This window comes from Leptinotarsa decemlineata, unplaced genomic scaffold (assembly GCF_025532065.1).
Source record: "Leptinotarsa decemlineata unplaced genomic scaffold, Ldec_3_MD MMD2_tig00004307_RagTag_RagTag, whole genome shotgun sequence".
In the NCBI taxonomy this organism is placed as follows: Eukaryota; Metazoa; Arthropoda; class Insecta; order Coleoptera; family Chrysomelidae; genus Leptinotarsa; species Leptinotarsa decemlineata.
Genome location: NW_027412606.1, coordinates 11,019,519 through 11,032,197, shown reverse-complemented (window position 1 = coordinate 11,032,197; position 12,679 = coordinate 11,019,519). Strand labels below are relative to the sequence as shown.

General features: G+C 35.1%; 1 non-coding gene across 1 annotated transcript; it reads left to right on the top strand.

The window, feature by feature from the left end:
* Positions 1-9,061: 9,061 nt before the first annotated feature.
* Positions 9,062-9,134, top strand: TRNAV-UAC (transfer RNA valine (anticodon UAC)). The gene has a single exon. It is a non-coding gene; the product is annotated as a tRNA-Val (tRNA).
* Positions 9,135-12,679: the final 3,545 nt, after the last annotated feature.

Genomic DNA, 12,679 nt, shown 5'->3' with positions numbered 1-12,679 from the left:
TTTTTCGACTTGGGAAAAAGTTGGGAATGGTTGGGAAATTTTGGACCATGAAGATAGAAACAAATAATAGTAAAAAAATGAATGAAAATTTAAAAAATAAAAATGAGAGAAAAGAAAAGGAGAGGTAATATGAAAAGGGAAAGAATCAGGGGAAGGTTGGGATTTCCCAAAATGCATAACTTGAAGAGAATTCTGAGTTGTTTGAAATCTTCAAAATAGTTTGATTTCTCCCAAGTAAGAAAACAGTCCTGAACAGTCCACAAATTTTGAAGTGACAATTTTACAAAATTCCCAACTTTTCGCTATTTTTCAGACTTGGAAAAGTTGGAAAATTTCAGGCCGTGAAGATACAAAAAATAAATAGTGAAAAACAATAACCACAATATTATTTAAGTGTTGTTTCCTTTCATTTGTATTGAATATTCCTATACAGTGTGTCTCACTTCTCATGAAAACACCCCCGTATCTTCCGTAATATTCGAGGTAGAACGATGAAACTATCAGGACTGATGGAAATACTCAAAATGCACCTACCACCTGAATGGGGTTGGCCAAAGTGATATACACTGTTCGCCACTCGCGATGGAACACCCCATTTTTACGGTAAAACATATTAGGGGGCAAAATAGGTTCAAAATTCTTTCAGATTCGTGTTTTACCTAAAAATGGGGTGTTCCATCGCGAGTGGCGGACAGTGAATATTACTTTGTCCAACCCCATTCAGGTGGTAGGTGCATTTTGAGCATTTCCATCAGTCCTGAGAGTTTCATCGTTCCACCTCGAATATTACGGAAGATACGGGGGTGTTTCCATAAGAAGCGAGACAAATTCGGATCTTTCAGGACTGAAATTTTCTCAGGAAAAAAGTGTATTCGTAGTAAGTTGGTAGTCCTGATCACGAATCTGAAGGAATTTTGAGCCTATTTTGCCCCCTAATATGTTTTACCGTAAAAATGGGGTGTTCCATCGCGAGTGGCGGACAGTGTATATCACTTTGGCCAACCCCATTCAGGTGATAGGTGCATTTTGAGCATTTCCATCAGTCCTGAAAGTTTCATCGTTCTACCTCGAATATTACGGAAGGTACGGGGGTGTTTCCATGAGAAGTGAGACACACTGTACATGGTGGATATGGTGGAAGACCAAGGATATTGGTCCAAAGTAGAATAATTCCCATCATCATTTTTATAATCACCAAAATTTATTTTTTTTTGTGCACACCCTAACAGGTATAAGCATTCAGCCAATCTTTGGATAGTTAGGTAAGAAAATTAATATATTATAGTGGTAACTAATCCCTCGGCTTTCATTTCTTCGAAAGTTGGGAAATTTTGCTGGTGGAGTTGGGAAAATTTGGATTCCCTCCCCCCCCTGGTTTTTCTTTCTTTATAAAATTATTTTGGGACGTATCACCAAAATTATTGAACGGTAATGATAATTAAGGTTCTGCAATGCCAAGAAACTACGTAGAAAAATCAAGATGAAGCCACTCAAACTTCATTTGCTTGTGAAGAATTCTTTTCAACTAGATGGATCAGGATACGAACGAACTGAGAATCTGTCGAGTACGCTGTAGCACTTCTTAGAGAAAAATACTAGAAGAATTGGTTCAAAAATTGAAAAAAAATAGATACTGGTATAATATTATCCGAAAGTAAAAATGTAGCTTTGAGTAGACTTAAATTTCAGGAAAGAAAAATGGAAAGAAATCCGCAATTTAGATTGGCTTATATATTCAAAAAGGTTACTTGAAAAAGTTAACTGATGAACAAGTTCTTGACGAAGCCAACAGGTATTTGCCGCACTTTGCAATTTTTATTCAAAACAAACCTGGCAAATTGAGACTACTTTTTGATGCGGCCACAAAATCTCATGGTTTAAGCCTAAATGGCATGCTTCTTCATGGTAAATACTTTTCAACTCCTTTATTGAAGGTATTGTGAATATTTCGACAACGTAAGGAGACATTCGGATGATGTTCCGCCAAGTTCTCAAAAAAGATGAAGACAAGAATTCTCAAGGGATACCTACTATGGAGAAGATATGAACATATTGCATCTCTACTAGAGATGCAAGTTACGGCATTTGAAGCAAGTTGTTTACTATGTTTAGCGCAACACGTGAAAAATTGAAGTTCTGACGATTTCAAGGAACAATTTCCAGAAGTTTGTAATGCTATCGTGAATAAACATTACGTGGATGACTATTTAAACAACTGCTACAATGAAGAAGAAGCCTTCAAATTGATTGATCAAGTCAGTGAAGTCCATAGAAGAGGAGGGTTCGGAATTCGAAACTGGATATCCAACTCAAAGATGGTGATGATGGAACTAGAAGAAAAAATATTGACGAAATGGAAATACTTTTCCTTGGCCAACTCAGATCTTCCTACTGAACGAATTTCAGGTATACAGTGGATTCAACAAAAGATATATTTACTTTCAGACTAAATTTTGACAACTATCACTAAAATGACAAACGAAAGAGAAAAACCTGACTAAACAAGAAATGCTCAAATTATTCATGAGTTATTGTGATCCCCTAGGTTTCCTCAATAATGTATCAATTGTGGGAAAAACTTTACCAAAAGATCTGTGGAGGTGTAAAATCGGGTGGGATGACCAAATTCCTGAAAATCTTGAATGTACTTGGTTAATTTGGATTGATGCATTGAAAAATATTTCTGATTTCACAATTCCCAGTTGTTACTCTTGGAATATTCCACTAGCAACATTAATTCAACTGCAAACTTTTTGTGATGCTGGAGAGAAGGCTCATTCAACAGTATTGTACTTGTGATGCAGTGTGTGGAATCTTTGGTGTAGTAATGAATATTACTGGAGTTTCTTCTCAACACCAAATCGTTATTTTTTTACACATCGACACGTGTTTCGATCACCAAGTGATCATCTTCAACAGGAAGATTAAACTGCTTAGCACGATATTTTGGACCGATTCTACGATTGTTTTGTGTTAGAGTCCCATATTAGAAAATATAATTCGTTTTCAACAGAGTTCAACTTATTTTAGAAACCACAGAATGTTCTTCCTGGCATTACTGGTGGAAGAATATTCAAATACTTTGCTTTACGGAAGAAATTAGTTGCCTACAAAACAACATAAATATAAATAGCAACAAACTGATAAAACTTTGTCCATATATTCATGAAACTGGTTTGTTTAAAGGTGATTGACAATGTTTCATGATAAATTTCATTAGTTCGGACTTCCATTGTCTACTACATAAAATGATTTGAAATCCCTGAAACAACTGAAAAAGAAGAATTGAAAATAAATAGCTGTAAATAACAATTATTTTAAGCAAAAAAAACCTGAAATGAAATAATAGTGAAATAAAATACAGGTAGAAATAAAACAATTGAACAAAAAATTAAAATAAATAAATACAAAATGAAAATAAAGATAAAAATAAAAACTTAAAAATTCTTTACACAAGATGAGGAACTGCCAATGGGATCACCACTTTCACCAGTCATAGCCAACATATACCGGGTGTCCCACATTTTATGTGACAGGCAATATCTGGTTTGTTGAAGGAGATACACAAAAATGTTTCATACAAAAGTTTTAGGAGTTCATGAGAGCTATATTTTGATATAATTTTTAAATATACAGGGTGTTTGGTGTAGGTGCTACAGACCAAAATTCCATTTTTAAAATAGAACGCCCTGTATATCATTACATATTCAGATACTACGTTAAATTCTGATATCATTTCATGTTTGGTTTTTGAAATTCGGTTACGGCGTTGTTAAGTTATTGCTTATAATGTAAAGTCTTGAGAACGACTATTATTTTTTTAAATATCTTATATAATTATTCTCTCTGCATCAGATCACATGAAAATTAGTCAAAATTTTGGGTGTTCGAAGTAATGGTTTCAATTTTGAGTTGTGGAATTCAGTCAGGAATCGTTTTGAATATGAAACAATTGCGAAATTGAAAGAGGTGTATTCGAAAACAAATCTTTAATTAATGACAATGTAAATAATATAACTTGATAAATCATTTCATAAGAATGGTAGGTACCTAGAAATAAGTCATAAAAATTGTTCAAAGTGATGCCCATTAAATATTATACAGGCTTCGAAACGTCGAATCACTTCTCTCGTACAAGTCGCTCTTATAATATCAGGCGTAATATTACTGCACGCTAGTCGAATTTTCATTTTCGGATCATCCACATTCAAAGGGGGAGTAGTGAAAACAATATCTTTTAAATAACCCCATAGGAAAAAATCAAGCGGTGATAAATCTGGGGAACGAGCCGGCCACCGAATTGGACCCTTATTACCAATCCATCTATTTGGGTACATTCTATCCAGATATTCAGTAACAACATGTGAATTGTGAGGGGGAGCACCATCTTGTTGCCACCAAATTCCTTGTCGTTCTGCTATGGGAATATCTTCCATCAACTGGATCAAATCATTTTCTAGAAAATGTAAATATCGCAATCCATTGAGATTTTCATTGAAAAAGTAAGGTCCTTTGATGCGGCCATTGAACAATCCACACCATACATTAATACCCCAAGTAGTTTGAAAATTACTTTCGCGGACCCAGTGGGGATTTTCTTGAGACCAATAGTGACTGTTATGTCGATTCACAACTCCATTATTGTGGAATCGCGATTCATCGCTCCACAAAATTTCACTGAATATGTTAGGACTTTCATGTAATATTACCTGAATACAAGCAATGAATTCAAGTCGTCGTTCAAAGTCCGTGGGTTTCAAACCTTGTACCAACTGAATTTTGAATGAGTGGTATTTATTTTCTTTCAGAATTCTCTGTACATTAGATTTACTCACACCGACTTCTTCTGCAAGAGTACGGATAGAAACATGTGGATGAATAATAATATAAGCCAACACATTGATCTCTAAATCTTCAGTTCTAACAGATCTCGTATGATGACGATGCTTTATAGTAGAAGGAAATGACCCAGTTCGCAATTTTTCTACAACTCTCGAAAAAGTCATTCGTGACGGAATGGGTCTGTCTGGAAAACGTTCTTGGTATAGACGTTGTGCTTGACGGCAGTTTTTCTGACATTCCCCAAAAATTAATAACATATCAATGCAATCACTTGGACTAAACGCGAAAGGCATACTGGAGTTTTCGCACAAAGAACACTTTTACTGTTTTGCAAAGAATCACTGAATCGAACTGACAAGTAGATACAATTCAACAACATTTGTTACTATGGCATCAACAAGCATAAGCTACTTGATGAAATTGTGCAATATAAAGCAATTCACCCTCAAGTTAGTCACATTCTCAAGAATTTCAATATTATATTCAACTGATATCGATATCGTATCGTAGAGGTGAGAATAATGGTTTGTATTCAGTAGTAGTCTAGTTCAATTTAATAAAAGATATAGACTGGATTCGTATACAAGTAAATAAGTTTTTTTGAAACTTTATATTTAAGAAAAAGTGCAATAACTCAACAAGGCCGTAACCGAATTTCAAAAACCAAACATGAAATGATATCAGAATTTAACGTAGCATCTGAATATGTAATGATATACAGGGCGTTCTATTTAAAAAAATGGAATTATGGTCTGTAGCACCTACACCAAACACCCTGTGTATTCGTAAATGATATCAAAATATAGCTCTCATGAACTCCTAAAACTTTTGTATGAAACATTTTTGTGTATCTCCTTCAACAAACCAGATATTGCCTGTCACATAAAATGTGGGACACCCGGTATATGGAGTGGTTTGAAACTCTGGCCATTGAAGAAGCCCACAAGAAACCTCGAGTCTGGTTGAAATATATTGACGACACCTACATAATATGGAACCATAGGAATACTGAACTAGACGCCTTCCTGAAACACATCAACAGCGTGACACCTTCCATCACTTTCACAATGGAGAAGGAAATCCACAACGAATTGCCATTCTTAAACGTTTTGGTGAAGAGGACCAACACTAAATGGGAAACATCCGTATATAGAAAACCCACTCACACGGGACAGTATCTGAATCACGAATTCAACCACCATCAATCAACTAAAAGAGGAATCATCAAGACTCTATTAGACCGTGCTTTCGGGCTCTGTAACATGAAGGAAGGTCTCGAGAAGGAACTAGACATCATCAAAAATGATCTTCAACGGAATGGCTACTCCAAAGCGGTGGTAGAAAAGATTTTGGTTAAAACACAGCAGGAGCCTAGCAAGGAAGAGAAGCCGTGACAACCAGTGCTTGCACCTCCCTACATCAGAGGATTATCGGGGAGGATAAACAGAATTGGTTCCAAGTACAACATCAGAACCTGCTTCAGATCCGGTAACACTATCCGTAGCAGCCTCATGAAAACCAGGACACCAAACGCAGACTGCGATTCCAAGAATTACATTTACCGGATACCTACCTATCCAGCAAATCAGGAATAGCAAGCCATGTTCGGACCCATTAACACAACATCGAGTGGTCCCAAGCTGAGATATTACACAGAGAGGAACATTGGTTTAGGAGAAAATTCAAGGAAGCCGCATACATGTTGTCCAACAACGTATTCAACGTAATACCCAACTTATGGAAACCCATCATCAAGCGAAAAATGGCCAACTCTCGCCAAACGTCCACTGAACCAGTGAAGCGGAAAAAAAGGAAAGCGGGGCTAAGTGAAAGTACTCGAACGACCCATAAATAGTCATCTCTCGGAGGAATCAGTCTAGTCATCACCCGAAAATGATTGTGGATACTAACAAACGAAACGTCGTGAACTAACTTGGCTTGAAATCTCTTAACTTTTTATTTTTATCTTTGTTTTCATTTTGTATTCATTTATTCATTTTTTTGTTCAATTGTTTCATTTTTACTTGTATTTTATTTCACTATTATTTGATTTCAAGTTTTTTTGCTAAATATAATTGTTATTTACAGATATTTATTTTTAATTCTTTTTTTTTCAGTTGTTTCAGGGATTTCAAATCATTTTATATATTAGACAATGGAAGTCCGAACTAGTGAAATTTGAAATTCATAAAACTGGCGTTCTCCGAGTGAGAAGTAGAATATCAAAAACGTTGGCAGTTTTGAGAAAAAATCCTGTAATTTTGGATGGTAAAGATAGATTGGCAAAACTGTTAAAAAAAACTTTTTCATAGGAACTTTAATCATTGTTATGAATGAAATGCGGCAGAAGTATATGATTTTAGAATTAAGCAACTTAGTGAAGATAGTATGAAGAGAATATCTCTTATGTAAAATAAATAAATATGTAGCCAAACTTCCATTGATGCAAAATTGACCAAAACAAAGAATTACTTCGTTTGTACTACCATTTCGAGCCCTAGGAGTAAGAATTGACAGAAGATTGGAGAAAAGATTTGAAAGTTATCCAGAAGAGGTTATCCTACAAAAATTTTCAGAATGGATTTTTGTCGAATTAAAGTTTGAATGGTATCAAGTGGAATTTCAACCCTCCAACACATCTCATCTGTGAAAATTCCTATAAAAAGTGTTCTGAAAGAGAAAGCACCCAGTGGAGAAGTTCTCCATACTCTATTTCTGAAAGTGGAAAATATTTTGAATCACTGACTACTGACTAAAGTATCTTAAGTTCACTGTGAGAGGAAAGTTTTAACTCCTCACCATTTTTCACTGGGACCAAATCATGAAGCTAACCCAAATGTTTTGAGGAATGGTTTGATCAATGGAAACTGCTTCGAAAGGCAATGGAGGACGGTGGATCCGTCGGTGCATCCAAGAGTATCTAGCAATAATACACCCCAGAAGCAAGGGGAATTATGACAATGGACCCCTGAAAGTTAACGACATAGTTATAATTGTCGGTGATCAAGCCCAAATTTTTTTTTTTCGAAATTGATTCATTCGTTATTGAGAAATTGAATATTGAACGTTTTATTCAAGAAAAAAACAGAAAATTTGCTGTCATTCATTTGAATGAGGAAATCAACAACCAATAATATCAGTGGAAACAAAATGACATCCACCTGGTTCCATAAAATAATACAGTCTACTCTCGAAAGCTTTCCGTACAGTATTCAAGATGTCCGAAGTCAGCAATCGGCATTCCCGAACAATTCTCTGTCGCAGGTCTTCTAGATTTGCAGGCTTAGAAAAGTACACTTTCGACTTCAGATGTTCCCACAGAAAGATGATAATCGGTGTGAGATCAGGTGATCTATCTGGCCACTTCACTGAACCCCTTCTGCCGATCCAACGCATTGGAAAACGTTCGTCCAAAAACTGTCTCACCCGAACATCAAAATGTGGGGGTACACCATCCTGCTGGAATGTTATTTCATTTTGTATTGAATTGTCATCATTTTCTAAAATTTGTGTAATCATAGGATCTATACACAGTCTTGTAATGGATTTAAGTATGTGTCTCCATTGAGATTACCTTCAATGAAGAATGTTCCAACAATATGATTACCAAAAATGCCAGCCCAGACATTCAATTTTTGTGGAGTTTGTGAATGTGTCTCCATCACCAAATAAAGATTCACATCAGTCTAGTAACGACAATTTAGTCTATTCACTTCACCATTCAACATGTACTTTCGTCTGAAAAACATGTATTGTATAATAGGTTTGGGTTATTGATCAATTTCTTGCTGAACACCTCACAAAACTGAAGTTGATGATCACCATCATCTTCGTTTAATTCCTGATGATTCATATTATGAATTCTTGCAGCAGCTCTAGCACATCCATTATTTCGATAATAGGTTGCAACAATTTCTATTCTTTCTTCAGTAGAATAAAACATGTTGGAGGAACACAGTGAACAAGGATGACTGGATAAATATTCGTGAAGAAGTGACAATGGCCAAATATATTCTTTTTGTTCTGCGACAACAAGATTCAACAAAAACTACCAGTGCAGAAAAAACTAACAGTGTCGTCCATTTCAAAACGTTCACTACTAATTAAATGAATTCTACAAATCTAGAAGATCTGCGCCAGGAATAGGAATTTTTAAAGAATACATTGCTCTTTTTTAGGAGACTGCTCATAATATAATAATCTTATACAACAGGTAACTGGTTCCGTAGTGTAGCGGTTATCACGTCTGCTTTACACGCAGAAGGTCCCCGGTTCGATCCCGGGCGGAACCAATGTTTTTTTTTATTTGGTAATTGAGGTAAATAATATGATATCAAGTATGAATTCGTGGTAGATATTGGTAAACAATGATTTTACGTCATAAATATACCAATATGTAACCTGGTATTAAAACTATAGATTCGGTATTTCGCACTACCTCATACAAGCTATTCACATCAAACATAGAAATGAGATTTTCCAGAACGTCCTTAACAAATTTTAAAAGTCCATCCTATTTTGCTTCTCATCAAGCAAACCCTTCACAAGAGAAAATCATTTGTTCAGTTTATATGGGTGCCATCCCACGTGGGTATTACTGAAAATGAGAGAGCAGGCCGATTGGCAAAAGATACAACTAACCCACAGAATTATTAATTGTACACTTGTACTTGAAACCATTTTATAAGCACATTCTTATGAATACCTGGCAGTCAAAATAGAATAACTCCTCCTCGAAATTGAAGGAAGTCCTCCTTTCACGATTTCTTTCTGCTCGGCCACAATCGAAGAACTCGCGGTTAGGTATACCTGATATCGAGAGACGATCGTATGCGACTTAATTTTGGGTGTGAAACATATTCTAACGAAGTGCGTACTCTACTATGTGAAAAGACTAAAATATGGTATTCCCAATGGGTCTTATGGGTCTATCGTTGGGATGCTCGTATATTTTCGGGTAGCTGGCGTTAGTAATCTTCAGGGATTCACTTGTTATTTCTTCCATTATCCATCAGCAAACAGTTAATTGACTGATTCGTTATTTTTGTTCTGATGAACATTTGTGGCTCTCTAATTTTCTTGTAAGCATTGACTTTTCCAATCAATCCTTTCATCTCTTTTTAGAATCATCAGGTATTTGAGGCATGTAAGCCTGTCAGTGGCTGAATTATGGTTGTAATATAACTAGCTTGAGAAAAAGTCTTTCAGGCAACTTTCTAACATAATATGGAATACTTACGGACTAACATTTGATAAGCCGAGTAGAGTCGATAGGGACACTAAACTGCGGGCTATAACTGTATGGGTCGTTTAGTATTTCTCCACCTTGGCTAATAAATGAATAAAATACAGATCGGTGCGAAATATAGACGCTCACTTCATTATTAGATATCCTGGACGAGAAAATGACATTCTTTAGTGAAACTTCATTACCGAGGGCAATAGAGAAAAAAAATGAAACTTGCCCTTTTGTAGGGTGGCGTTAGGATAATATTGTGGATTAGAATTAGTGTCAGATATTTCATTCTTTTGGATAAACTGGATATCCTAATATAATATTCAGTGTTTTCGAGTAGTATTTACGGTGGGTAATTGTGTCTTTCATTGGTGTAACTTGTAATATAATACCGTCCTGTCTAAGCAAGCACGATATACAATTCTCAAATGTCTTGCAGGTAGAAAAAAAAATTCTTATCACCGACTGACAACTGACTGATAGCAATGTTCACTACATAAACTTTCTATGAGGACTTTTATACTTCACTTAAATAATAGTCCACTAGCCGGATTCGGCTTCGCTATTTGAATGGTTTTCAAACTGTCAATTGTAGTCGCAAAGTTGGGACTTGAAAAGTTTTGCTCGAGTCCACTCTCGATAATCAGCTGGGTAACTGTTTTGAACCGTCTAAGAATCGTTCGAACTGCGAATACCTACGTCATCGTTTGACGATCGAACGACGAATCAAATCAATTTAATTTTGAATATTACTGGAGTTTTATCCCAACACCAAACCGTTTTTATGAACACTTCGACACGTGTTTCAATCACCAAGAGATCATCTTCAAGACGAAGGTAAACGACTATTACTGGAAGATTAAACTTCTTCTTGAAGATGATCACTTGGTGATTGAAACACGTGTCGAGGTGTTCCATTCCAATATATCGGTTCTGATTTTTCAATAATTTTAATATTCCATTCATTTTTATTTTACTTTTCTGCTTACTGCTTAGGGATTCCAAATCTGTTAACTGTTTAAGCAATGTTAGTCGGAGGAGTAATATTTGTGTCCAACTTTTCTAATAGAATCCGCAATAAGCGCTTTGACGATCTAAACATTTTGATGAATTATTACTTATCATTAAGCATTCCTGAGGATCGATCTTGATTTAAGACCAAACATTTTTTGGTGAATTTTTGGCGAGATTATTTTGAGATTTTACATTTTGCAGCTCGTAAAGCCAAATAACCTCCTCGATTATTGTTCAAACACGAAAATGACAAAAACTAAATATTTTGGTTGGGATGAACCTCTGAAAGGAATTCAATTTCCTAACAACTTTTTACAAAACAAAAAAACGATATAGGATATGATAATATTATATGCCGCTGATAACTACAATAATATACCTACGTTCTGTGATAAACCCCTTAGGAATATTTCAAATTATATGGATATCTAGAAGTGTAGGTTATTTCTCCCATGGATTCCAAAGATAAACTTTCCTACACCTCTGTAAAGAATTCCAAATCGTCAAAGCTGAAGACCTAATTCATAAATGAATGTCATCAATCGAATTCCAGGATCATTGGGATCGTAAAAGTTCCTTATATTTTGTCAACTTTGTGGCGCCATCTGGTACTGAGCAGTAATACTTATAGATACAACAGTAAACTAGAAGATCGAAACACGAAACATCTCATGTAATTTAACATTTGCATTTCTTCCCGCGAGTATTTTAACTAGCATTTTAATTTCTTCATCACTATTCGAGGAAGACGATGAAAATTATTGATTTAACATTCAACTACTTTTAAGAGCTCCCGCTGAGAAATGTGCACCACAGCACCACAGATTACCAGTATTGTCAATGGAAATTCTACAAATACTCCAAAAATGGAATACTGAATTTTACTGGCAAATTAATGAAAATTACAAAATCCTTGCACAGGTTATTCTGATACAGTGACTTCAGGGAACTGCGAGGTAAGGTGATTCCACTGTAAATAAGTGTAAACTTTATATTTTATCGAATAATATTATTATTAAATATATTAAATGAGTAGAGAAAAAAAATATGTAGTTATAACATTTTGAAAATAATAATTATGAATAAAACAAATTTCAGGATCTTCAGATGATGTGGTGCTGCAGGTTTTTCCGAGTTTTCCTGCAGCTGAGAAAGCAAATGCGCCACTGGAATCAATGAAGTTGCCCCGAAGCGCCAATTAATTTTTGTTGTTGTTTTATAATTTCATGATTTGTATTTTGGAAGTTTAAGTACATTTTCTTATCACGAATAAGAATTCTGGTGAAAACATCATATTTTACGTTGTACGTCATATGGAAATAAAATATATCAAGTGTAATAATACATAAAACACACACTCACTTGTGAATTATTACGACAAAAATATGAAAAATCAGTTACCTAATTTTAATATAAGTGATAAAGATAAATGTGATATCAACCAAATCAAAATATTTGGTCTATACACCTGAATATCTCGATATCTGAAAATTTGAGAAAAAATCTCCAAATCATTTGTTTAGGTTTAGATCATTGAACGTACACCTCAAACCACCAAAACATAGCACGCATCTCCTCTGATAATTA